We start from the raw sequence: 24,799 nt of genomic DNA on the forward strand, positions 1-24,799 counted from the left end.
AAAAATTTGTTTATTATCAATTTACACAATTTCAATAAAACATAAATAATAACTTACCAGTTGAAATATCATCCAGAACATTGGAGGTAGTTGGAGCTGGTGCAATTGATTCAGTTAAACCTGTAAAACAAACAATATGTACATGTTTATTAAATGAATTAATTGCTTAATGAACTAAATGCATTTGCACGTAATTTCAAAAATTTTAATCACCTTTGTCTGCTGAATCCTTGGAGGTAGTTGGAGCTGGTGCAATTGATTCAGTTAAACTTAAACCTGTAAAACAAACAATATGTACATATTTATTAAATGAATTAATGGCTCCTACTAAAAGCCGACCAGCGCCGACTAGCGCCGACCAGCGCCGACCAGCTATCAAAAGCGCCGACCAGATACGCTTACCAAAACGGATAACAAATTCTTAAATTGAAATAATAACTTTTATTTTTATCTTTTTACTTTTATCTATTTAACACGATTAACTCGATTGATCGTTTAAACTAGTGTGTCGGCATCAAAAGTCAAAAACAAGATACTTAGAGCTACAATACATTTGCAAAGAAATACTTATTTAACTTTTTTCATTGAATTAAATAACAGAAATATACCAATATACAAATTTACATGTTAACAATTTACATTCAGGCTTATATTCACTATATTTCTCAGATCTGAAATTTACAACGGTTGATAGTCTGATAGTTTGAACTTTGTCATCAAAAACATGTTGAGCTACAATAGCAATACTTTAACTTTTTCAGTGAATTATTAATTACAAAAATATATACAAATTTACAAGTTTACAATTTACATTAGGACTATTTCACTATTTCTCGGCGAAATTATACACGTTAACACATATCACTGATATTTCTATTAACCTAACCTTAATTTTCGACTTTTTGAATTTTCCGATTCGCCGTTCTTTCACTTTTTACGCGTTTCCTCTGACCTGGTTTTTTTGCAATATTTCCGGTTTTAGGAATAGTCAGCAGACCATCTGTTGATGTCATTGTATTAATTGGTTTTGTTGGCCTTATCGTGGCTTTCATGAATTTCTCAAATAGTTTTTTTTTATCGTTTTCAGTTTTTTGAGTCCAAATGGCATGGCTGACAGTATAGCTTTTTAATTTTGATACGATTTCGAAGTTTCCTTGGTTGTGAATAGCTCTGCGAATATCGATATATTGTAGTTTCACCATTTTATGTAATTCCTCGATTAAGTCCGGAATCTTTAATATCTTCCATTTGGTTGAAAGTTTTATGATACTGTTAATTGTCTCGCAATTGTTGTTGGTCCAACCGATTGAATGGACCTTTTTCACGACTGACGGAAAGAACACATACTGCTTTAGTCGCGGTTCCAGTTTGTTGAAATAGGCTATAAACTCTGGTGCTGATTCCATTATGTCTGCCTTTGTTTCAATCATTTTTTGTTCGTATTTGAATTCGTCATCCTGATGCAGCGCTCCACTTTTACCGAATATCGCATCGACTATTCTATCTTTAACTTTATCGTTGACACCAGTTTTGTGCAACAAATGTCTTTTTACATTTTCGATAAGATGCCGGTAACACAATATTTGATTAGCGGAGGGGAATGCCTCTTTTACCGCCTTAAGCAACGCTTTTTCTTCATCAGAACCGAAAGTCAGAGATTCACTGTAGGCGATTTCAGTCGTTGTGACTTCCGAGTCAAGCTTCCCTTTGATGTGTGCGAAGAAATGCTGATAGGTTTCGGTTTCCCCGTCCCAATGTAAAAACAGAGGGCCGATGAATATCGGGTGTTCCTGAGTTTCCCGGCGAAGTAAATGTGTATTCTTAAAAACGGTAATTGTCAAAAAACACGCACCAACGTTATATGTCCTGTCAACACCAAGGATAGATCCAGACTGTACACAGAATGTACGAATGTCTTTAATTTGTTGGTCTGTATATAGAATAGCCATTGGTGGTTTTCCTTTCAATGCGAACACTTCTCGTACAAAATCGTTTTCATGAAGCATATTAAACAGTTGTTGAATGTCATCGGCGACATTTTTCCTAAAACAAAGTCGGTTTGAGATTTCAAAGTTTATCTAAATGATCGTTATGACGCCACGTGATCTGTTATTCCAATGTGAGAATCAGTCAGCAGAAAAATAAAATCTAATTAGTCAAATAATGATTTGATAGTACATATTTAAGTACAATAAATACATGTACCAACCTTTGCAAGGATATTGGAGAGTTGTCTTTCCTTTTCTTTTTCGTAGTGGTGCCATTGGAATAAAATTTCGTTAAACGTCCCGTGTGTGCTGTTAGCGCTCTCTTGCTCAGAGAATAGTCCGAAAAGAACTGTGACCCCTGTTATTTTCGCCCAGTTTATATACAATTCAGGGATGACTAATTAAAAACCAATGTAATTAGTCAATGGAATTGATATATTTATAAGTTTATTTTATGTCCATTGATCTTAAAGTCAATTGGTCAACGGGTCATTGTTTTAACAGATCAAAAGAATTACTAAATTGGTTTTTGATGACAAGCCCAGTAAAATTCAAACGGTTTAAGTAATTATATCTTAAAGTTGCGTGTGTCGAATGATTTCACACATCTAATTAGTGGATGATCACAGTTATTTTATTCCTTTCATCAGTAATTCCTTTCTTTTATTTAATTGAGAAGTGCGTTCTTGACTTCAGTTCACATGCTACTTCCCCTGGACCAATGATCAAAGCTGTTATGAACGTCCTTATTAATTTTAGCGCGTGTACGTGACGAGAGTAAAAATCTATTAGGCAAATATCATACGAGATGTATGATATACACATAAACATACATGAAAAAGAAAGAAAGATTTTAAGTTGTTTGCATTTTCTTTTATTTCAAATAACGATAGTATATGAAATCCCAGTCATATTTAATGCAAGCTTAACATGAAAAAATAAACCTGATCAATATACCAATTTCAATTTAATTTTGCCATATGAAATTATAAATCTAAAAGTACATCAGACAGCAGAATACATTTTAACGAATATTGTCTTGGACATGAAAACTCAGTAAAAAATTAACACGAACACAATGCAATCCAAGTAAATATAACCATTTGAATCTAATTTTGCATGTAGTCATAGGTAAGACAGCAGCATACATTTTTAACGAATTGTCTAGGAAATCGGGGCTTGGACGGCGCTTGGACGGCGCTGGTCGGCGCTTGGACGGCGCTGGTCGGCGCTAGTGGGCGCTGGTCGGCGCTAGTGGGCGCTGGTCGGCGCTAGTCGGCGCTGGTCGGCTTTTAGTAGGAGCGGAATTAATTGCTGAATCTATAACTTACCTGTTTCCTTTGCAATTGATTTCATTAATTTACAAACACTTATTAGGCCAGCCGTAGGCTGAGCCTATTACTATACAAATGGAGCGAATTTAAATGACATGGTTTCCACACAAAAGGCTCTTTTGCTTGCCAAGTGAGGGCGTATTCGAACAAATCACGTATTTAAGCGTAATCCATTCTCGGAATCGTAGCGAGCAGAATTTTGAAATAGGGTCTCATAAAAATGTTTTCTGCATTTTTCACGAAAGTTAAATCGGGAAAATTTCAATTTTTATCAGCCAATCAGGAAGTTGTGTCTTCCCTGTGATTGGTTTATCTGAAAATATCAGCAGCTGTTCACGTGAATTATCGCGATTTCATTACTGGCGCTTTTGCGCATGACGTCATGTATCAACACGCGACAATACTTCCGCGTTCGCTGATTGGCCCATTTACTGGTAAAAATCCATAGAAGCCTAATGTGGTTTGTAACAAGCGCTGTGATTGGCCCGACCCGATTCTGGCATGGCTTTAGCTTAGTGGGTTCGAATCCCTTGACGGGTGAAGATGATGGATCCTACCAATATCTATTGAAACAAATAAGTTTCCCGGTTGGGCAGCCGCGGATATCTACCGGAAGTGTTCCGGTTCGATATTTCGAGGTTTCTTTGAATTTTGGAGTGATATTGAAATCCGGTACATACCAGCGGTAGATTGTGAAAACCCATTGCATGATATTTGTATTATTTTTTATTAATCAACGAAAAGCGTCGGGGCCGCGCCAGGAGTTTTCGTGATTCAAGTAGCGCAATAGCCTACTTCTTCATGTTCGTCCACCTCAATTTTCACTCCGCCGATCTCTGACACGGCTCTGTCCCCGTCGGCGCTGTGATTGCACTTTCGTACCACCAAAATTTTTTATTTCTATATCAGGGAGGTCTGGAGAATAAAAAAGTCAAAATTTGGATATCACATAGGCCTGATTTCATCGAATAAGTCGACCATGGTCGTTACGTTTCCGTACTTATTACCACCTAAAACCGTCTGAACAATTTTGTCACAACCATCATTTCGTTTACAGAAATCAGGTGTTCACGTGAATCCGCGGTATCGTCTACTGTTTTACTTCCGGGTTTTATTTTAAGATTTAAAATTGTATTTCAAGATCGATTTCTATGAAATCTTTAGTTGATTTGGTGTTTGGGAGGAATTTTTATTTGCTCTACAGAAAATTAATCCTTGACAATTGCGCAAGGTTCGCGAAAAAAAGGTTTTACTATTGAGGTCGAGAGATAACCATCTAGATAGTTCGTGTTAGTTCCAAAGTTTTGAAGACGCTTCAAGGTAATGTCTTGATATTTGTTTTATACGTGTATCTACCCTAGACACATCTTCAGGCCAAAAACTGGCCCTGTCAGATTCAAGATGGCCGACTGGCAGCCATTGTTGTTCGCCAAAATCAGCCATTTTTACACATTTTTGAAGTTTTCGAGGGAAATTTTGAAGACACTTTTATCAATAACCTTGATCATTCGTATATATTTGTATCCCCCGAGGGCCCATCGGCATGAGAAAAATTGAGTCGATCGGACTCAAGATGGCCGTACTGTGACCTTTTTTGTTCCCAAAAATGTCAATTTTGGCCTGAATTCTGAGTACTGTAGCTTTCTAATGGTGCGCCATGTTTCATTGCAATTTGTAATGGGTATTCTTTGGAAAGGGATCTTTTATATCCGAGAGGGTATATTTGACCAGGCAATTATGACGCACTTGGCAGCCATCTTGGGGTCATCAGTACTCATTCGTAGGTGGAAAAAAAGTTTTTCCACATCATAATTGATACTTAAGCATATTTTGCTACTATAATCAATTGGAAAGTTGTAGCTCATGACATGTTCTATGATCGAGGTGAGTTTCAAGCTCATTGGTTTTTTTATGGCCACCTGGGGGCGTTGAACAATACAATAACTTAGTATTTCTATATTACATTCGTTCCTGCTGTCTGTGTTAACACACGATTTTACTATGTAAATGATATTGAGCAGGGAGTGTATATTGATAAATATAACCCACAGATTACATCATTTATAAAAAGCAAATCTGACAGGCTGGCCATTGTGCCCCTTGGGGCTCTTGTTGACTTTTCTTCTTGAGATGCACTACTGCTGGATTTTGGAACTGAAAATTTAAGTGAATCTGTACTACAAAATGTAGAAACTATTTCAGTCAACATAAAACAAATCTATAGTAACATACCTGTACTAGAACCCGCTTCAGCCAACAAGTCTGTATTTGGAGAAGGCGTTGAGTCTGAAGATGATGCTGGAAAAAAAATCAGGAACACATTTAAATCTTACAAATATACACACATATATAATACTGCTCAGAGATATAGTTAATAGATTTAACACTGATCAGAGATATAGTGATTACTTACCTAAAGGATCAAGGACTGTGAGCAGAAATCGTTTGCCATTTTCAACATTAAATTGTACTAACTTCATCAAGTCCAAGTGATAGCTGAAATCTCGCATACCCATCTCTGAAATGGCTGAAGCAATTTTCTGAACAACTTGAAATGTCTTCCTGTATTTTTCATCACCCGACAGAACCCGAGAAGATTGTGGCTCCGTTCTGGTGACATCAATGAAGTTCTCATTCCAAGTCCTGCCAGAAAACAATAATACCACTAAATCTAGACGCAACACTTTTGATTTTCGCGTTGATCGATTCTAACCGATTATTCGTTGAATTCATCAAGTGGGCATGCTCACTTTTCAATCCTTCCACCTACTCGGTTCGAATATTGTTCCAATTTTTATCGAAGTACTGAGTGACAGTTCTCAAGCCTAACTTGTAGCACAGCATAATTTGCATTGTAGTCATCTTCCGATTTTGAATATGTCAATTTCGTTACGATTTCCAACACAGCATTTCTTTGATCTGAACTTATTTTCATTTTTTCACAGGTAATTTCACGACGAAAAGAGCGTAGCGTGTGAAACAAACATATAAGCGCGTGTGAATTTTCAAATTCTTCTTTTAATACTTCTCGTTCTGTCATGTCCTTATCTGTTACAACGACATTAGTCGACTTCCACTTTGGATTGTTCTTTTTGAAAAAGCGAGCCATCATCTGAATCAATTCTTTTGTCTCATCCAAAGCGATCCATAATCCAACAATTTCCGACTCTCCATTACCATCTATGGCCAGCAATACAAATAACGGCATTCGTAAATTGTTAAGTTTATGCGTTGCATCGATGAGCAAAACATCTGGGAATGCATCAAACACTTTTTGCGTTGATGGTGACTGGTAAAATATCCCGTGTAAAACATTGTCCGCATCAACCAGCACCTCAACAACTGAACCTAGAAAATGAAAAATACAAGTCCCTAAGATCATAGCCTTTAGGTAGATACACACAATTTGAATATCTAAGTAAAAAATTTAGGTCAATGACACATACCTGGTGTTTTCTTCATTTCATTGATGAGTAACTCAAAATCATTTCCGTCGGTCATTTTACTTGAATGTGCCAAATTGTGAAGATCTTTGAGGCGCACAATTTTCCCAGTCGCGTTAATGACATGCTGTTGCAGGATTTTCTTGTTCGATCTCATTTCGAGCATCGATTTTACCATTTCTCGGTCCGAGCCATCTAGTCTCCTGACCTGCGGGAGATGATCATATGTAACCTGAAATTTAGAAAACAAAAACAGTTAAAGCGTTTTCAAAACTTCCCAAATTAACTGTATTCTGTCTATGGACGGATGAAGTGAACGCAATAGACTAAAGTCCCAAGTGGGCTAAAAATGAACATAACATATCACATAATTCATGTACATAATTACCTTGCTGATCTCATGGTTGTGTTCTTCTGACATAGCTGTTACCACTAAAGAATTTCCATCAGTAGATGTCCGCAACTTGACAAAAAATGTACAATCTTGTTTGAGGGTCCTGAAAGAGGAAATAATACAACGATAACTTTTCATTCATACAGTACTGCGGCAAATCCAAAGAAACAATGTTTGTTCGTTACTGCTGCACTGTGCCATGTGACTGTGTTACTACAGATGGCGCGGAAGTCCGTCGGTTCCGTACAAATAGCCTCCGGAGTAATCCGTACGGGTCCGTACGAATAGCTTCCGGAGTAATCCGTACGGGTCCGTACGAATAGCCACTTTGTTTATTTTATTACATACTTTACAAGGTATTTTGTATACACCAATGTTCAAAGGTTCCGTTTTGCAGGAATTGTGAGTTAAGTTATGACTAAGTTTATTATTGTAAGTGAAAACGAGCTGTTTGTTAAGGAGATGAAGGGGGGTTTATGATTTCTCCAAAAAAGGAACAAAAGGTACGACGATGGGCTGTTTCTGAGGGCGTGAAACTCGAGAATTACAAAAATGGGTCCCAAGGGGTTTGAAAAAGAGCTTTATTCAAAAGGTCGTTAGGATAAGCTAACTTATTAATTATGAATGCACACATCTAAAAATGGGATTTTTCCGATCAACTTCCAATTCAAATGTGAAGTTCAACGAGGGGTAAAAGGAGCTACAATATCAATATCAAAGTCGCAAGGAATAAGCGTAAGAACGTCATCAACATATCGTACATGGCATACATGTGAGCATTAAAGTCACCCGTAATTAGTACATTAAAATCATTTTCAATCTTTAATAATTCTAACTCTATTTCACTTATTGCTCAATTCGAATAATAATCTAAACAACTTATAAATGATACTGATTCCACCTGAACTCCTTTTCGAAATTTTTTCCTGTTTTTAAAATGTGACACATACGAACCGGGTAAATCATTGGTTAGATTCCCATCAACATCGTCGAGGTGGGTTTCAGTTAAACATACAAAATCATAGCTACTAATGAAATCACTAAATTCAGGGACACCAAGTTTACTATCAATACCGCAAATATTGAGACTTACAAATTTAATCTCTTTAATCGACTGTGATTCACCTACGCCTACTTCATTTTCTATATTAAAATTAAGGTTATCAGTATCCAAATTGGTTCTTTCATGATTTACAACAGGGACAACATTTTCATTTACTTCATCATATACATCCAAACTGCTCCTTTCGTTATTTACATCAAACACTCTTCTTTCATTATCTACATCAAACTCTCTTTCATTATTTAGACCAAACTCTCTTCTTTCATTATTTACATCAAACTCTATTCTTTCATTATTTACAACAGATTCGCTTATTTCATTAATTAAATCAAACCTGTTATTTGTACTATTTACATCAGTATTGTTGTCAAAAAGAGTAAAACTATCCACAAAGTCTAGCGCATAGCATCGACCCTTTACAAAAATCACCGTCCGATCGACAAACTCCACACGTATAACACCTTCCACTGCATCCTAGCTGCTGTCCATGGCAACACGTTCCCGGCGATCATGGATGACAAGTTTGTCTCTGGCGAAAAACGTGTGTTTCCCGCTGGCTTTCGCAGCCCTGAGTTCCGGTAACAGTTCGCGTCTACGTGCGGCCCACTCGTCTGGAACTTGATCGCTCAAGCCTAATGAAGTACCGGCTAGATTCCTCGCTACCGAACGCACTAACTCTCTGTCCTTAAAATATTCGAATTTCGCCACTATCGCACGCGGTTTTTTCTGGTCGCTCTTTCTTTTTACAAGACGGTGGACGCGCGCAAACTCAAAAGCCTCGACTGATTCTTTCGCTAGCTTAAGTGCAAAAATCTCGCACCATTTTTTCTGCATCTCTACCATCAGTCTCTCCAAGGCCGTAGAAGATAAGATTGTCCCGCATACTACGCCACTGTTGGTCGAGTAAGAGTTCGTGACCCGATTTGACGATGGTCTCCAGGTTCGCAACAATTTGTTCGAGTTCTTTTACTCTGTTCTTCTCTGTTCAGCACCTTATTTTCACTTTTTAATTGTAGCACGTCCTGATGGCAGAACTCCAGAGATTGTTTCACTTCACTCATGTCTTTCTGTAGATCGTCTAAATGTTCTAATTTCCTGAGTTGAGATAGAATCGCATATATATATTCCGCTGTCCTCGCGCGATGTCGTTTTCTCTGGTATCTTCTGTTCCAAAATTTGTTGAAGCTGCTTGTCCGAGATCGGTATTAGCTGCGGCTGGCGATTATTGTTCGTTTTGATGTTCCACTGGTCTTCAGTTGCTTCCTCGGTGGTGAAGTGCTCTGCCTGCCTGTCTTTTTCTTCAGATCTCACAGGCACAGATTTTGTAGTTAAAAGTAAAAAAGAAAGGAATAAGTGAAGTTTCAATTATTTAAAAAATTATCTGGCAGCAAGGGAGGGAGCAAAATCAAAAAATCGAAAGCGTCCACTGACTTTACTGCTGGGTCTGGGCGCCAGCTCACGTAATGAGGTAACTGATGGTTCGTCCTGTCTGCGAACAGGTCCACTTACTTGGAAAGAACCCAGAACAAGATCGATCTGCCTGAAAACACTCCATTTCAGACACCAATTGCTGTCGTCCCTCAGATTCCGGGAGAGTCAATCTGCTTCCTGGTTGTCCTTCCCTTGGAGATACTCTGCCGACAACACGATTTGTTTGTCCAAACAATAGTCCCACAGAATCTTTGTCCCTTCGATCAGAGGGACTGAACGGGGATTCCCCATTTTGTTTACCAGCGTGACAGCTGTCTGGTTGTCCAATTTTAAATGAATGTGTTTTCTGGACACATCTGCGGTAAATGCCCTCACTGCAAGCTCCACTGCCTTCAACTCAAGGACATTTATGTGTCTGGAGCTTTCCTTGAGAGTCAAAAGACCCAGTTCCGCCCCAACCGCGGTGAGAGGCATCTGTGATTATTACTAAGTCTGGACTTGGAGACAGAATTGACTTCCCGTGCCAGTCAGAGAGGCGTTCGATCCACCAACGGAGCTCTGTTAGGCATTCCGCTGTAAATGTGAGTTTGTTGTCGTAACTCCAGTTTCTCACTCCGATCCCTAACACCCTTTGAAGGTGCCGAAACTGTAACAGAGCAGGGAGAACTGCTCTCCCTGTAGCCAATTTTGAAATGGAGGTAAGTGATGAACTTGTTTAGGGTCTTCATATTGAAAATAGGGTGGAACCCCCCGTCTTTCTTCGGTCTGACAAATAGCTGCCCCAAGAACTCTCCTTTGGTCCGGTTTGCCTCCGTTATAGCCCCTTTTTGGGCCATTTACTTGACTTCCGAATCGAGCACCACAGTCTCCCCCTGTTGGAACCGAGGGTTTGCCGGTCTGTGGAGTTGGGTCGGGGTCTCCAGAAATTCTATCAAATGTCCCGACACAGCCTGCAGTATATAATGGTCTTAGGTTATTTTTTTTCAGTTCCCAAAAAATACTGTAACCTTCCCGCTTGGGGAAGGTCCTTCCTCTCGCTCGTCTAGATTCAGAGCTTTCAATTGAGGGTAGATGAACGGTAGCAGGTCCCCCAAAGACAAACCTGAACTAAACCTCGCCCCCTGAAAGTGGGGTTGGTATAGGTGCTTCAACCTCTTGTCACTGAAAACTGGCAGCCCGTCCCCTCAAAGGCTGGTCTGGAGGAGGGCCCGGCGATATAGGGTCTTGAAACCCCGACGCGACGAGCTTTTACTCGGTTCCTTGGCATTGCCAGGGTCTATTGTGGAGTGACTGGTGTTAAGATCACTCTAGGGTGTGGACACGACTTTTTAGCGTAGTCTAGGAGGGCATGCTTTTGTCCTAGCAATTCATCGCGTACAACACAAAGTTTATCACATTCAACTCGCAGCTTGTCACAAGACCGGCACGCAGAAACCGTGGGGTTAAAGTTTGACGCCAATTCGGCCACTTTCGACAACATAGTCACGAGTTGTTTGTTCAAAGAGTTTATCTTCTCAGATTGAGTCTTGTTAGTTGAGTTCAGTTCTTTGTTCAGCATGGTAACTAGACCTCGTTCTTGCTTCATTGATTTGAGCTTCAAGGAGGTATTCTTGTCGGAAAGGCTGAGTATGTGTGAGATGTGTTTCATTTCATATCTCTCACAAGCGCAGCACAACTAGAATGAGCGGTAGTCGGAGCCGTATCAATTACCACACCGGCATCCCGTGTTCCGATTGACGGGAAGATATCAAACGAATAAGACCAGCACAATTTTCGCATTCGAATTTCCTCTTCGAGTTACGATGAACGTATAGCTGGTAGCGCGGGAGCCTAGAACACTTAAAGTGTACCCACATATTACAGTTATCGCACTATCATGTTGTCGAAGTCATCTAGCTCGCAGAATGGACAGCTAGATGTTGGGCCAGCTGTACTGGGACCACAAGGCGAAGTATTTTCTGATATGGTAGCGGCAGAGTTACATGCAGCAGGCAGGATATCAGCAGAGGTTGTAGACGTGGAACAGTATTGCAAAATGGGCACTGAACGTTCAGTCCCTAATGTGTCACGGCTGAAGACATGCGTATCGGGATCATTTCCAATAAAGTCATAAGCAGCAGCCAAGTCGTAGAATCTCTGGTGCAGGGCCCCAGAGAAACCTTTTACAGAGGCTTGACAGATCTCCCAGTCGAGATAAATGCCGGGCCTATGGCCTCTCGCCAACGCGTAGTATGATTGCTTCTTCTGCTTGTTGTTGTTGTTGTTGGTGGGCGCCATCTTGTTTTCGGAGTATTCCACTTTACTCACAATGACAATGGGCGAGCGGATATAAGTTCATTTAACACGGTAACTCGCAAAACTAAGTCACTAAGACTGAAATTGAAGATACTTAGAGTAGTAAACTTACTCAAGAGAGAAGAGTTAGACAATAATTATGACTCGGTCAGCCATCTAGAAGACTATTTACGCAGAGGAGAATCGACGATATACCGCAAACATTATACCAGAAGTTCGATCAAAAGATCAAAATTGTCAAATCTTTAGCCTGACCACATCTGGCAATAAAATCACCACAAATGATATGATATGTCCCTTTGGTTCAAACTGTATTATATCTTGCATTATACAGTAATAAGGGTCAGCAATAGTAGGGTCTATATATACTGTAGAATTAGAGGGCGGAATATAAACACATGCTAAAAAGACATCGTTTTTCAAACTGTGGCTTTAATCAAAGAGAGTTTTCTTAATCCTTATCCATAGAACAATGTCCCTAGATTTAACTAATTTCTAACGGCTATGGCAATTCCTCCAGATGCACATTTCGCATTAACATTGTAAGCCCTGTCAGCTCTTATAATTGAATAACCATTCATTATTACAATCGAGATGAGTTTCTTGAAGACATATAATGTCAAAATTATTCAATATAGCCTCAGCTTATTTCAAAATATCAAAGTTTTTAGAACTTAACCCACATACATTCCAAGAGGCAATTTTTAATAATGATTGCATTTTGTGATATGAGATCTGTAATGATAGCACGTCGAGACAGAGAGTGCAAATAATACTGTCAGTGATACACTACAAAAATGAATAGTATATCAAAGTGAGAATAGACTCTTATATTTACATACGCAACGAAAAAAAAGTAAAATGCCTAATATAAAATATGATATGTCGCTAACAGTATACTGCATTTTGGTAACTAACTAACAAACTATAAATAGGGATATGAATGACCCCAAAAACGAGAATAAGCACCAAACTACGTAGATACAATTTTTATAACGGTACGACTATAGCGCAATGCACGAATAATATTTGAGGCTAAGATTGCAGTGCCTTCCTTCGACGGGTGAATATCATCTCTAAAAAGGTTTTTCGGAAGGCGACAGTTACGAATGAAGTTGTCATTGTTTACATATTGTATATATGAATGGGCTTTTGAGGACGCCTTGCGCAAATAATGGTTGAAATCTTGCACCTTGTCATTGAAATCTTTATCTCAACTTGGTATCAGTCGCGAAAGGATTACTTTAGCTCCGTAGTATCTTGATATATTTTCGGCGATTTCTGCAAGAAAGTATGCTCTGTCGGCTGTATCAATCATATAGTTACAACTACGAATATCATTGGTACCGATATGTATGATAATAATCTTATGGTTTCCACTGTAATTTCGCGACCACTCATGGAGATCTTCTAGATAAGAGACCCTCTGATGATCGATAGAAGCATTTATATTGCGGCACAATCTTTCGGTTTCGATTCCCTTTAAGATGGAATCTGCGATTATGAGCACTGGAACTTGTGCTGCGGATTTGGACACGCTGCCCTTAGACGGTTCGCAAAGTTCCATTTTGCGGGTTGCAACTGACCACGTATTCGGTACTTGTCATGCTTACTACTACGAATCTGTTTAGTTTCTGACAGATCAAGTCTGAATTCCCTGAGCGATTTCTCAATGTAGTTACCCAGCTGAATGATCTCATCTTGCCTTTTTGAGAATAAGCTCTTGCGACTCGGCCATTGAATCACGTTGTAGATCGCTTTGGGATTGGGTATCCTGGTGCAAACTTTTCACACATTGTGAAATTGAATTCGCAGTGTTGGACATACCACAGGCAGACTTCGATAAATTTTTGACTTTAGGCGTCAAATCAATTTTTGTATTCGCTTCCATGTTAGCTAAAATCAGTTGCGAGTCAGCAATAAGACCTTTTACATTAGTTTGAAGTAGCTCATGGTCAAGTATCAACTTCTCCGTGGAAATAACTAGGTGATTAAGCGATGGCGAAAACTCGGTGACAGCTTTTTCGAGACCGGACACTGCTTCCACTAATGCGCCACACAGTGGACATTTCTCGTCCTTCCTCGCCACCTTTGCGGAGGATTTCTTGCAGGGGTTTTGGAAGTTCTTACAGGCACAATATCGGACTCAAATCCCCAGATAGACTGAGAGACGGCATACTCAGGTAATACATTTTGCTTAATACCACCATCGACCAATTGGAGTAGGGCCGGAAACTCGATCTTAGCCCAATAATCGTTATGGGCACTTTGGACGGTTATAATATGGGTTGTTAAGTAAACGTTAACGATATAGACAGAAACTGAGTTCTCATTCAAATCATTTCTGCGGATCTGGACTGATATGCTTTCAACTTTATCACCTTCAGATTCAGTATCAATCCAATTACAAAGAAAATCGGTCGATTCTTCAAAGCAAATGTAATATCGACTTAGAAGCGCACCAATCCAACGCAGGAGTCTATCCGCCGATGTCTTTTGAACTGATTCACGCCACGGGCTAAGGACTGATTTAAAGTTGGCTGCTATAATGGCAGCTAAGTGGCGACTGCTTTTGAAGACTTGTTGAACCCTAAACTGGGTGAATTGGCAATTTGATGCCATTTTTGGGGATTTTTAGTGATGTATTGTGACATCATCTTAATATACTTGCGTAAACACAACATGAGCGGATTTGTGCAACATTTGCTGTCAAATTTACAAGTAGGCTTTTTATATTTTGATGATTAAATGTATAAAATTCAGACTAATGTCTACTTCAACCTGACTTGGGAGCTTTCCGGGTGGCCTAGCTAAGTCAGTTTTGGTTGTACATACCGGATAAAAGTCTTATTAGGGCCAGAATGCATTGGCAGCTGACCTAAAATATCGTTTTTTAATCCACTTTAGACTATTGAAGGACATCCAAAAAGTCTGCATTGAGAGGGGTTCCTGAGAGAAAAGAAATATTCTATTTTGATGGCATATGATTTGAAAGTTTAACAATGTGTCTCCATGCCTACGAACTGAAGTTTGGTACGTAGGCATGGAAACATATTGTTAAACTTTCAAATCATATGCCATCAAAATAGAATATTATGTTAAATTCATTTTCAAATGTGATTTATTCACAAATATCAAATATGGAACTGGTTTGAATTTTAGTTCAGCCATTACTGAGAAATGTGACTTTTAAATCGGCAATTTCAGCACGTGCTCACTGTTATTGTTAATCTTAGCAGGTGCGTGTTTCTGACATCATCTCTGACAAACGCTCGCGGCTTCCAGTCATTTCACTAAACATTTCATGCTTTGAGTGATTTGAATTAATAAACTCTTAACATTGTATAGTGTTGCTATTGTAATAATTGTAAATAAGTGAGTAGCGCTGTAGGTCAGTGAATACGATGAACAAATGGTGTTTATTTTATCGATTATACATAAGCTACGCGTACTAGCATGCACACCTGCTTGTTGATTGTCATAGTTAACATCATTAATAGCAGCACCCGCGGTTTAAATATGAACTATACACTCGGAGTGAAGGATAAAATAGATGACTATTCCGCTAACTCTTACGGCTAATTCGTGCTCCTTTTTTCAATACGTCACATCTCGGGTCGTTATATGTATACTAAAGGTTCTTCTGGTTAAGAAATGGCGGAAAGTACAATTTTGATGGCATTTGCCCTTTAAGCAGTAGTGTATATCTGATGAATTGTTTCATTTTGAACATATCGTTGATGCTCCAGATCTTGTTATCTAGACTATTAGACAAACTTCATATGCACAAGGTGAAAATTTTGTTCTATGAACTAACAGAGACAATTAGTTTGGGAAGCCTAATAGCATTAATGTGTTCTTAAGCTGGCTGCTTGACCAATCTACAGTTACTAATTGCCATTACTGCAGTCACATACACAAGCAAATCAATTAATTTGATATTTCTACAAATGAAAATATGCAAATTCATGTTTTCCTGATTCCTGGCTTTTACCTCTATTATTTTTTTAGATACGGAATCTGATTTAAGCATGTCCATGAAATTTTTAATGAGTAAGCTTTTGTAACCTCAAGAGCTTGTCTCCGTTAAAACAAGCACTGTGTCAGTGGTCGGGGTGAATTTTGCAACTGCTGTTAGTTTGTCAGCAACTAGTATTTCGAATCATTTTGAAAGCCCTGGTAGATCAGGATAAACTTTGACGTTGTTCAAGACATCCTGTTGGATACTGTTCAGACTCTGCAAAATGGTGTCAGAGTTCTCGGAAAAACTTGACGCAGCAAAACCAATGCTCCCTTTTTAGCCCACTTGGGACTTTAGTCCCAGCAGGCTATTTCGTTCACTTTTCGTCCGTCGTTCGTCCGTAGACGGAATCCAGTTATTTTGGGAAGTTTTGAAGACACTTCAACGTAATCTTGATATTTGGTTTATACGTGTATCTACCCTAGACACATCTTCAGCAAAAACTGCCCCTGTCAGATTCAAGATGGCCGACTGGCAGCCATTGTTGTTTGCCAAAAAAGCACTTTTTACACATTTTCGAAGTTCTCGGGGGAAATTTTGAAGACGCTTTTGTCAATTACTGTGATCGTTCGTATATATTTGTATCCCCCAGGGCCCATCAGCATGAGAAAAATTGGGTCGATCAGACTCAAGATGGCTGTCCTGTGACCTTTTTTGTGCCCGAAAATGTCAATTTTGGTCTGAATTCTGAGTCCTGTAGCTTTCTAATAGTTTGCCAATTTTCATTGCAATTTATGATGGGTATTCTTTGCAAAGGTATCATTTAAACCCGAGAGGTATATATGATCAGGCAATTATGACGCAATTGGCGGCCATCTTGGTGTCATTCGAACAACCTTGGTGTTTTTCGAACAACCACCGCCGGCAAACTGACGAACGGATGGACGACCGACCTACTGCCTCCCTCCCTCCCTCACAGCACCGGGTCGTAACGCTTCAAGTTTCAAGGTCATTGGTTTTTGTATATGGCCTCTAGAATGTGTTGAACAATACAATAACTTAGTATATCTATATTATTGTTGGGAGAGTTCTCGGTCCAACACCACGGGGTTTCGGGCTCACTCCACTGACAGTCGATGGGGAGTGAGGAAGCGAGCGAGGACTGTATATGTTCTCGGACAGAAGCAAAGCAAAGGCTGGCCTGAAGCAGAAGCCAGGCGAGTCGTCAAGGTAGAAGCAAAGCCAGGCGGGTCACCGAGCAGAGGCGAATCTTTCTTCGAGTGATCTCAAAGCTTGGTGATATAGTCGACCTTCGTACATCATACAGGCAATCGTTTGCTGTGCGACACCGGTCACGGCTGACTGCAAGTGCATGATTTTCTCTGTGTTTGTAAGATCTGGTTGGTCGTCGATCAGTGCCTTAAACAAACCATACCATTTCGGCCAATCGCTTGGATCACTGTCAAACTTGTGCAAATGTATCTTCGGTACGGACTTTGAGAATAGATGGTTCGATCTTCTGCCTTTATTGATTTGTTGGTTGCGGTTCGGCTGATATTCGGGTTGAGACGACATGGACCAGTCAGGCGGCGGTATAACGGGCTGCATCGGTGGCAGAGTTCAATCGGGCTGTGACATCGGCAGGATTCTATCGGGCTGCGATGTAGGCAGGATTCTATCGGGCTGCGACATAGGCAGGATTCTATTGGGCTGCGGCATAGGCAGGATTCTATCGGGCTGCGACATCAGCGCAATTCTGTCGGGCTGTGACATCAGGCTGCATTTCGTCGTCAAAGTCGTGTAGGCGATCAGCGTTTAAGACATCTGCGTCTTGGAGGCTGGCTTCTAGCGCGGCGGCGTCGGCTTCGTCTTGAGCCTGGGCTAGCTTGGCTTGACGAGTGAGTTCATCTTGTTGACGTTCTATTTCGAGGCGACGTCTCAGTTGTTTTACATCAAGGGCCTTCTTCTGAGCACGTACGGTGGTCGCTCGTGAATGCTAGCGACCATCTGTGTGTGCGTCTCTTCGATTTCGGTGACGTATTTCTCTGCGGCAGCGGTCTCAGTTTCATTGTTGAGGCTGTCGATGTACGTGTCGTTGGCTATCGCGACATTTTCTAAGGCGTCTGCTAACTTCTGGACCAGTGACACCAACTGGGTTCGGCTGCCTCGAACTTTGATCAGTGTGGTTGCTTGGTTGCAGATCTGGGTAAGCGTTGCTTTTCTGTAGCCTCTGGTGGTCTTCAGTTTTCTGATTTCTTCGGTCATCTTCGTCGTCTTCTCGAGGGACCAGTTAATGTTGGGAGAGTTCTCGGTCCAACACCACGGGGTTTCGGGCTCACTCCACTGACAGTGGATGGGGAGTGAGGAAGCGAGCGAGGAGGACTCTATATGTTCTCGGACAGAAGCAAAGCAACGGCCGGGCTGAAGCAGAAGCCAGGCGAGTCATCAAGGTAGAAGCAAAGCCAGGCGGGTAACCGGGCAGAGGCAAAATTAGCGAATCGGCCAGAGTCAACCGCGTTCCCTGGTTGAAACAGCAAAAGCGAGGCAGAGGCGTCATCCTGTCCCTTGAAGCAGCAAAGCGAGGCAAAGTCGTCGTCCTGTCCCTTGGTCATGAAATGACTAAAACTGCAAGACTTTCTTCAGATTATAGCGATCTATTTGGCGGAGAGACGTGCACCATCAGGCTTACAAAGATGAACTGTCTTTACAAAAATTTGCTACGGCTTTTATACAAAAATCGGCTGGGAACTAATTATGATTACAATCTGATGGAAATGTTACAAACTTAGTAGAGAACAGACACAGTCTTACACTCGTTAAAACAAAAATTATACATGTGTTAACGATTATGATATGCGAGTTCATACGCGATCTCGGTGGCAACCAGGTCCACGCGGACTGTAGCCATCTGGCTTTGATAAACTGTTGTAACCGTTACAACAATTATATTCGTACCTTTGCATATTTTGCTACCACAATCAATCAGAAAGTTGTAGCTCATGACATGGTCTATAATTGTGGTGAGTTTCAAGGTCGTTTTTGCATATGGCCACCAGGGGGTGTTAAACAATACAATAATTTAGTATTTCTATATTAAATTCGCACCTATGCATATTTGTTACCACAATCAATTGAAAAGTTGTATCCCATGATATGGTCTATGATTGTGGTGAGTTTCAAGGACATCTATATGGCCACTAGGGGGCGTTGAAAAGTAGAATAACTTAGTATTTCCTTATAATATTGGTACCTAGGCAAATTTGGTAACCATGATCAATTGCAAAGTTGTAGCTCATGACATGTGCTATGATTATGGTGGGTTTCAAGGTTGGCCTTTGCATATGGTCACCAGGGGGTATTGAATGGTAGAATAACTTAGTATTTCCATATCATAATGGTAACTAGGCATATTTTGAAACCGCAATCAATTTCAAAATTGTAGCTGCTGACCTGTTCTATGATTGTGGTGAGTTTCAAGGTCATTGGATGGGGCTTTGAAAATTGAAATTGTTAGATTGTTGAGCATTTGAAACCACTCCCCAATTGGGCATGGTGTCCCTGGACCCCTAGATTATTATCCAGATGCTAGAAATCGTTCTTATTAGATGAAAGTTCTAATGATGTGATAATCAACTGCACATCATTTAGTAGAGATTGTACAGATTTCCTGAGCTCGGAAGATTCAGACAGAAAAGTTGTTGTTGTTGTTGTTGTTGTTGTGTTGTTGTTGTTGTTGTTGTTGTTGTTGTTGTTGTTGTTGTTGTTGTTGTTGTTGTTGTTGTTGTTGTTGTCCTGGACTGAAGGAACTAGATCAGTGACTGATTCTTCTAAATCTTTTTACACCTCATTTTTGTCAATTTGATCAGTAGCCGTCGCTTAACCACAATTCGAACACGGCTTTATTAAATGAGGGACTAACCCTTCGGTTTTGTAGCAACTACTTAACTGGCAGAATGTTTCTTTTTAATTGCACATTTATCCGATAACGCACTGTTCAATTGTTGTACACTGTTTAATAACGCAACAAATTCATGAGCTCCACATGCACAGATAATTCCTCTGAATGGTAATAGTGGCTGTAGTCGGAAATATATGTATAGTGTAGATATGTTCAGGATTGTCATGGTTAGTGCTCGATATCTGCACCAAAATATCACCGGGTTTTATCTCCCGTCTTATTATCAGTCCAGTTAACAATAAATACATTCCATTTATTTCAAGGCCAGAGTAATTAATACCTGTAAGCTATTGCTTGGATCCAATAAAGCATTCTATCGGGCGATGTCTTGAATGCTAACATCTTGGCACTAGGATCGTACAGGCCACGATTAATCGATTCAAATTCAGCATTCGCCGATTTACCCTTGGACTTCTCTGGCTTAGCTGGTATTTTGGACTCGTACAACAACTTCAAGTTGGCCATCACACTTTTCGTTTAAGGGTGTTTCATCGGATTTAGTATCGAGAAACCCAGCCAGTTGTTCTGAAATATCAGACTGATTGGAGTCCACTGGTATCGTACCTGTAAATTTAGCATTACAAACACTATCACATTCGTAGTGCTAGCACTAAGAAAACTCGAATCACTATCGCAGTCAGAGAATGAATAGTCTGCCCATGAATCAACAACGCTGGAAGTACCATTTACTGGCGCTGCCATCTTTGAAACACTCGAGTAGGCCGACTTGAAAATATATAGACTACGATACCGTCATGAATGTCTCTTTTTTGAGTTCAGGCACAATTCTAATATGTTTAAAAATTACAGTCTAGCGGAGACGGTAACTTCATTCATATATTCATGAAAAAAGGTAAAACAATAGACTGTAATTCAAAAATTACCGCCTCAATGCGCCACTTATCACATGACACTTAATAAACTGAAACAAGTGAATTTTTTGACAACAGGAATTTTGTCTGGTACAACACTGTTCTGAACATATATATACGTGTACTGTCCTGAACAACACGACTGGTATCATCATTTAATTAGTCCCTGTTTCAATTCGTATCACAGAATTTCTCTAAAACTCAGGGATGTGATAGTTAACATCCATAGGTATCTGCACAAGCCTAATTGCCTTCATATCTATCCAAATTTAACAGAAAAATAGTTGATGTAATATCTGAATTGCTTAGAATTTCCATCAACAAAGAATCAAAGGATTATGATGTCCAACAGATAGTACAGTTTTACACAATCTACCTAACTAAAAATGAACATGATAACATATTAAGTTGTTACCTTGCTCTTCAGGGTTGTGTTGTTCTGACATAGCTGTTACCACTAAAGAATTTCCATCAATAGATGTCCGCAACTTTACAAAATATGAACAATCTTGTTTGAGGGTCCTGAAAGAGAAAATAACATAACATTCATTCAGTATATATTCAGTGGCAAATCTGAAGAAATCATTTGTGTTCTTTTTTTGTTAGGATCAACTGTGTTGATCCTTATAGAATGGTCCTGAGTAACTTTCTGTTAGCTCTTGGTGGCACAAATTGTAACCACTGGATATACGCAGCTGATTTTTTGTCATTAGGTGGGAAATAGATGGTGGAATTGATATGGTTTCGTCCATCAGCTCTTAGCTGTTTGGAAGTACTGGGAGATAATGTGAAAAGTTTCAATACATTTTTTCCCATTCTACTAATTGATGCTTGACCTAGTTTTATGCCCTTCAGAAGGGCATCACTTGGATATACCTCTAGAAAGGCTTTCCCAGTGATATCATCATAGAGAACTGTTCTACCATGTACTTCTGACCCATAGGGAAAACCCATTACTATGTATATCAACTAACATGAACATGCTTACTATACAGTGCACTATGATGATATCATCTTTATCGGCTGTTCATACGTAATTGCAAATCAAAAAGAACAAATCGATTTCTGTGCTCAAAACTCAAATGGACTCAGTTGATTCTACTGGACCCATGATCCTTTATTGTAAATTTTGACTACAGTACGTGATGGCTAAAAACTGTAACGTGAAACTGTTTGTTGTGTTACTTAAGTAGTTAGGCTGATACATATCATTATTTCACATATTGCACACTTTTACAACTAACCTCTTATTGGGACAATTGCCATGAATTAGCAAGTCGTTCAGTAAGGGATTAAAATGTCTTTTAGGAGCCCGTTTTTGAAGAGCAACTATCGACCGGGAGCTTCAAATATATATCTTTACGAAATTTGATGTTTCATAGTGCTCGATTGCTTCTTTAATGTCTTCATTACTTGAAAAACCTGCGGTTTTTACTTACAACGTTGCCACCTCAGCCGCCATTTTCGTTCATTACTGCTGCACTGTGCCATGTGACTGTGTATCTGCATATGGCACGGTAGTCCATACAGTTCCTAGTTTGGTATGAAAAGCCTCCAGAATAATCTCTACAGGTGTATGAATAGCCTCCAGATTTAACCGTACGGATCCGTAAGAATAGCCACTTTGATAAAAGTAATCAAAAGAACTAGATTAAAGTGGTCGACCTACCCCATATTTTAATTCACATGTCACTCGTGTCCATGTGTAATCATGACTCAAGCGATTCACACTATAGGAAGATATTGTTTATATAAATTGTTTATAAGGGAAAATTTCTGTGTCGCCATGACTGTGTACGACAAATGCCTTACAAATTTAGATTGAGCATCTTCCTAAAGGCCAAGGTAATTCATAAATTTTGATAAGTTCGAAAACCAGTCAGTGCGTTAGTAGCGCGTGAACTGCACATTCCATGACCAATGGTATGATGCTCAAAACACATCCCTGTTTAACGCCAACAGTTGAAATTATGGGTTCCGAACAAAAAACCGTTACTTTTGAAAGAGTACCATGCTTCAGAATACATGTCACGAAGTAAGGGTAACAGGTTTCCACCAATATTTATCAGCAGTTCATAGACAAATGCGTTACGAGGAATCGAAGCTTCTGGATATCTTTAGTCTTTAAATCGTCCATCAATGGGTTGATCTTTGCGTCGCTTTTGGCTAATGTCTCCAACTATACAGTTTCCAACTACTATGGAACAAATCATTATTTGATTTTTCAAGCCGATCGATAAGATTGTTTTTAATATTTCGGATTCTGGAAATTGCACAGCCTTATCAGTTAATCGTTCATTTCATGTAGCACTGAAACGAGGGCATCATCAACACTGCGACTGGGTGTATCTGTACACTTACTTGCATCGGACAATTTTATCCGTGCCGAGGTGTCAAGTTTGCACATGCATGGACGGAGAGATTGATTTTGGACAGTCAACATATTTTGCGGTGTAGTATAGAAAGTCCGAATCGATGTCCGTACAATTCAGTGATACATTCGAATTTCCTACCGGTCGAGTGGAAGGCTGGTAGTTCTGAACAGTGGTAATGAATCCATTCTTGATCAAAAAATTTGCTGCATCGTTTATGTAAGCAAAGCTCTAGGGGAGATCATTTGAATAACCTTCAGTTACCTCTTTGCATCATCTTTTAAAATGTTTTATGGTAAAGTATTCTTTTCTCCCAAACTTAAGTTAATTTTAGCGCAGCGATGATGAGAACATGACGTCTATAGGCGTTGCCATCTTCAATCTCAGAAAACTCTTCAAGTATGCCGGTCATCTAGCGCCAACAACTGACAAAGTCATAAATAGCTCGTTCATAGCTCAAAAAGTCCTTTGGCATGGTACATTTTGTATATTTAAATATAGGGAAAGACACCATTTTCTCGTTTGTAAAAATACAAATCTCTAACCATAATCTTGGACAGAAAGAAGCTGGTTCCGCAGTGGCGAAATATAGATGCAAGCACTGTTTTCTCACACCGGTGACGAGGTTCACTTTCAATTCTCTTGATTGTGGTTAGATGAAATCAGAGGAAGACATCTCTTTTAACATCGTTTATTGTTAATTTTGATAATTATTATAACCCAGATATAGGTATCTTGTCGTTGACCTCGAAGGATATGGATATTCTTATCCCCAGGTTATACTAAACATCGTCAGGAAATCAGAATATAGTTTTGAGTAAATAATATAATGATTGTTAAGTTGAACTAAGAAAGTTCTGCAGAATAGCGTCTATTGAAACTTGGTAAGAGGACCCGCTAATTGAAAGATTAACTATCCTTAAAGATTAACTATTGTAGATGTCTTAGAAAATTAAAAAGATTCTCCTTGGCAAAAAAAATAACTTACAGCTCTCGGTTTTTGTGCACTATCCTCCATTTCTAATCCCACAAGTTCAAGTTTCAAGTTTGTTTATTCATTATAATCACATGACATGATCGTCAATGAACAGCGGATTAGAAGAAAACAATATAATACATATATACAATACTAGGATTACAAAAATATTTACAGGAAAGAGTGCATAGGACATAGCGTACTGTACAATATAAGTCAAGCATAAAATTAAACATAATATTCAAATCCCGATTGGATATACTTTCCCAAATTTACCAATTCTGATTGACTACCTATATCATTAAAAATTCTATTTATATCATTTACATCACCAATTTCCAAATCAAATTTCGTCCTGAGACAGTCGAATTTCCTACACGATAAGATGAAGTGCTGCTCGTCTTCCACACAGTTACATATATCACAAAGTCTGTTTTCTCTACTCAATCCCAGGTGTCTGCCTTTTTCTATCATCAGTCGATGGGATGAGGTACGTAGTTTGGCAATTGCACTCCTAATATTAAAATTCTTTACAACCAATAAGTAGTTTTCTAGTTGGTAGGACTGTTTAATCGTATTATAAAAAGATAATTTGTTATGACTATGAGAGCCGCTGCGCTGAGAAACTATTCCAGAAGTTGCTTTTAAGAATACCTGGTAACAATTCTCAGAACAAGGACATATCAGGATCCCTGTGGTTTCTATCACTCAG

The 24,799-nt window shown here is 39.4% G+C and overlaps 1 protein-coding gene across 1 annotated transcript in view; it reads left to right on the plus strand.

The window, feature by feature from the left end:
• LOC141905719 (DNA polymerase alpha subunit B-like) overlaps positions 1-24,799 on the plus strand; it is a 75,149-nt gene that overhangs the window by 777 nt on the left and 49,573 nt on the right. The gene's annotated exons all lie outside the window — the stretch shown is intronic.

Source organism: Tubulanus polymorphus, chromosome 1, assembly GCF_964204645.1.
Source record: "Tubulanus polymorphus chromosome 1, tnTubPoly1.2, whole genome shotgun sequence".
Taxonomy (NCBI): domain Eukaryota; kingdom Metazoa; phylum Nemertea; class Palaeonemertea; order Tubulaniformes; family Tubulanidae; genus Tubulanus; species Tubulanus polymorphus.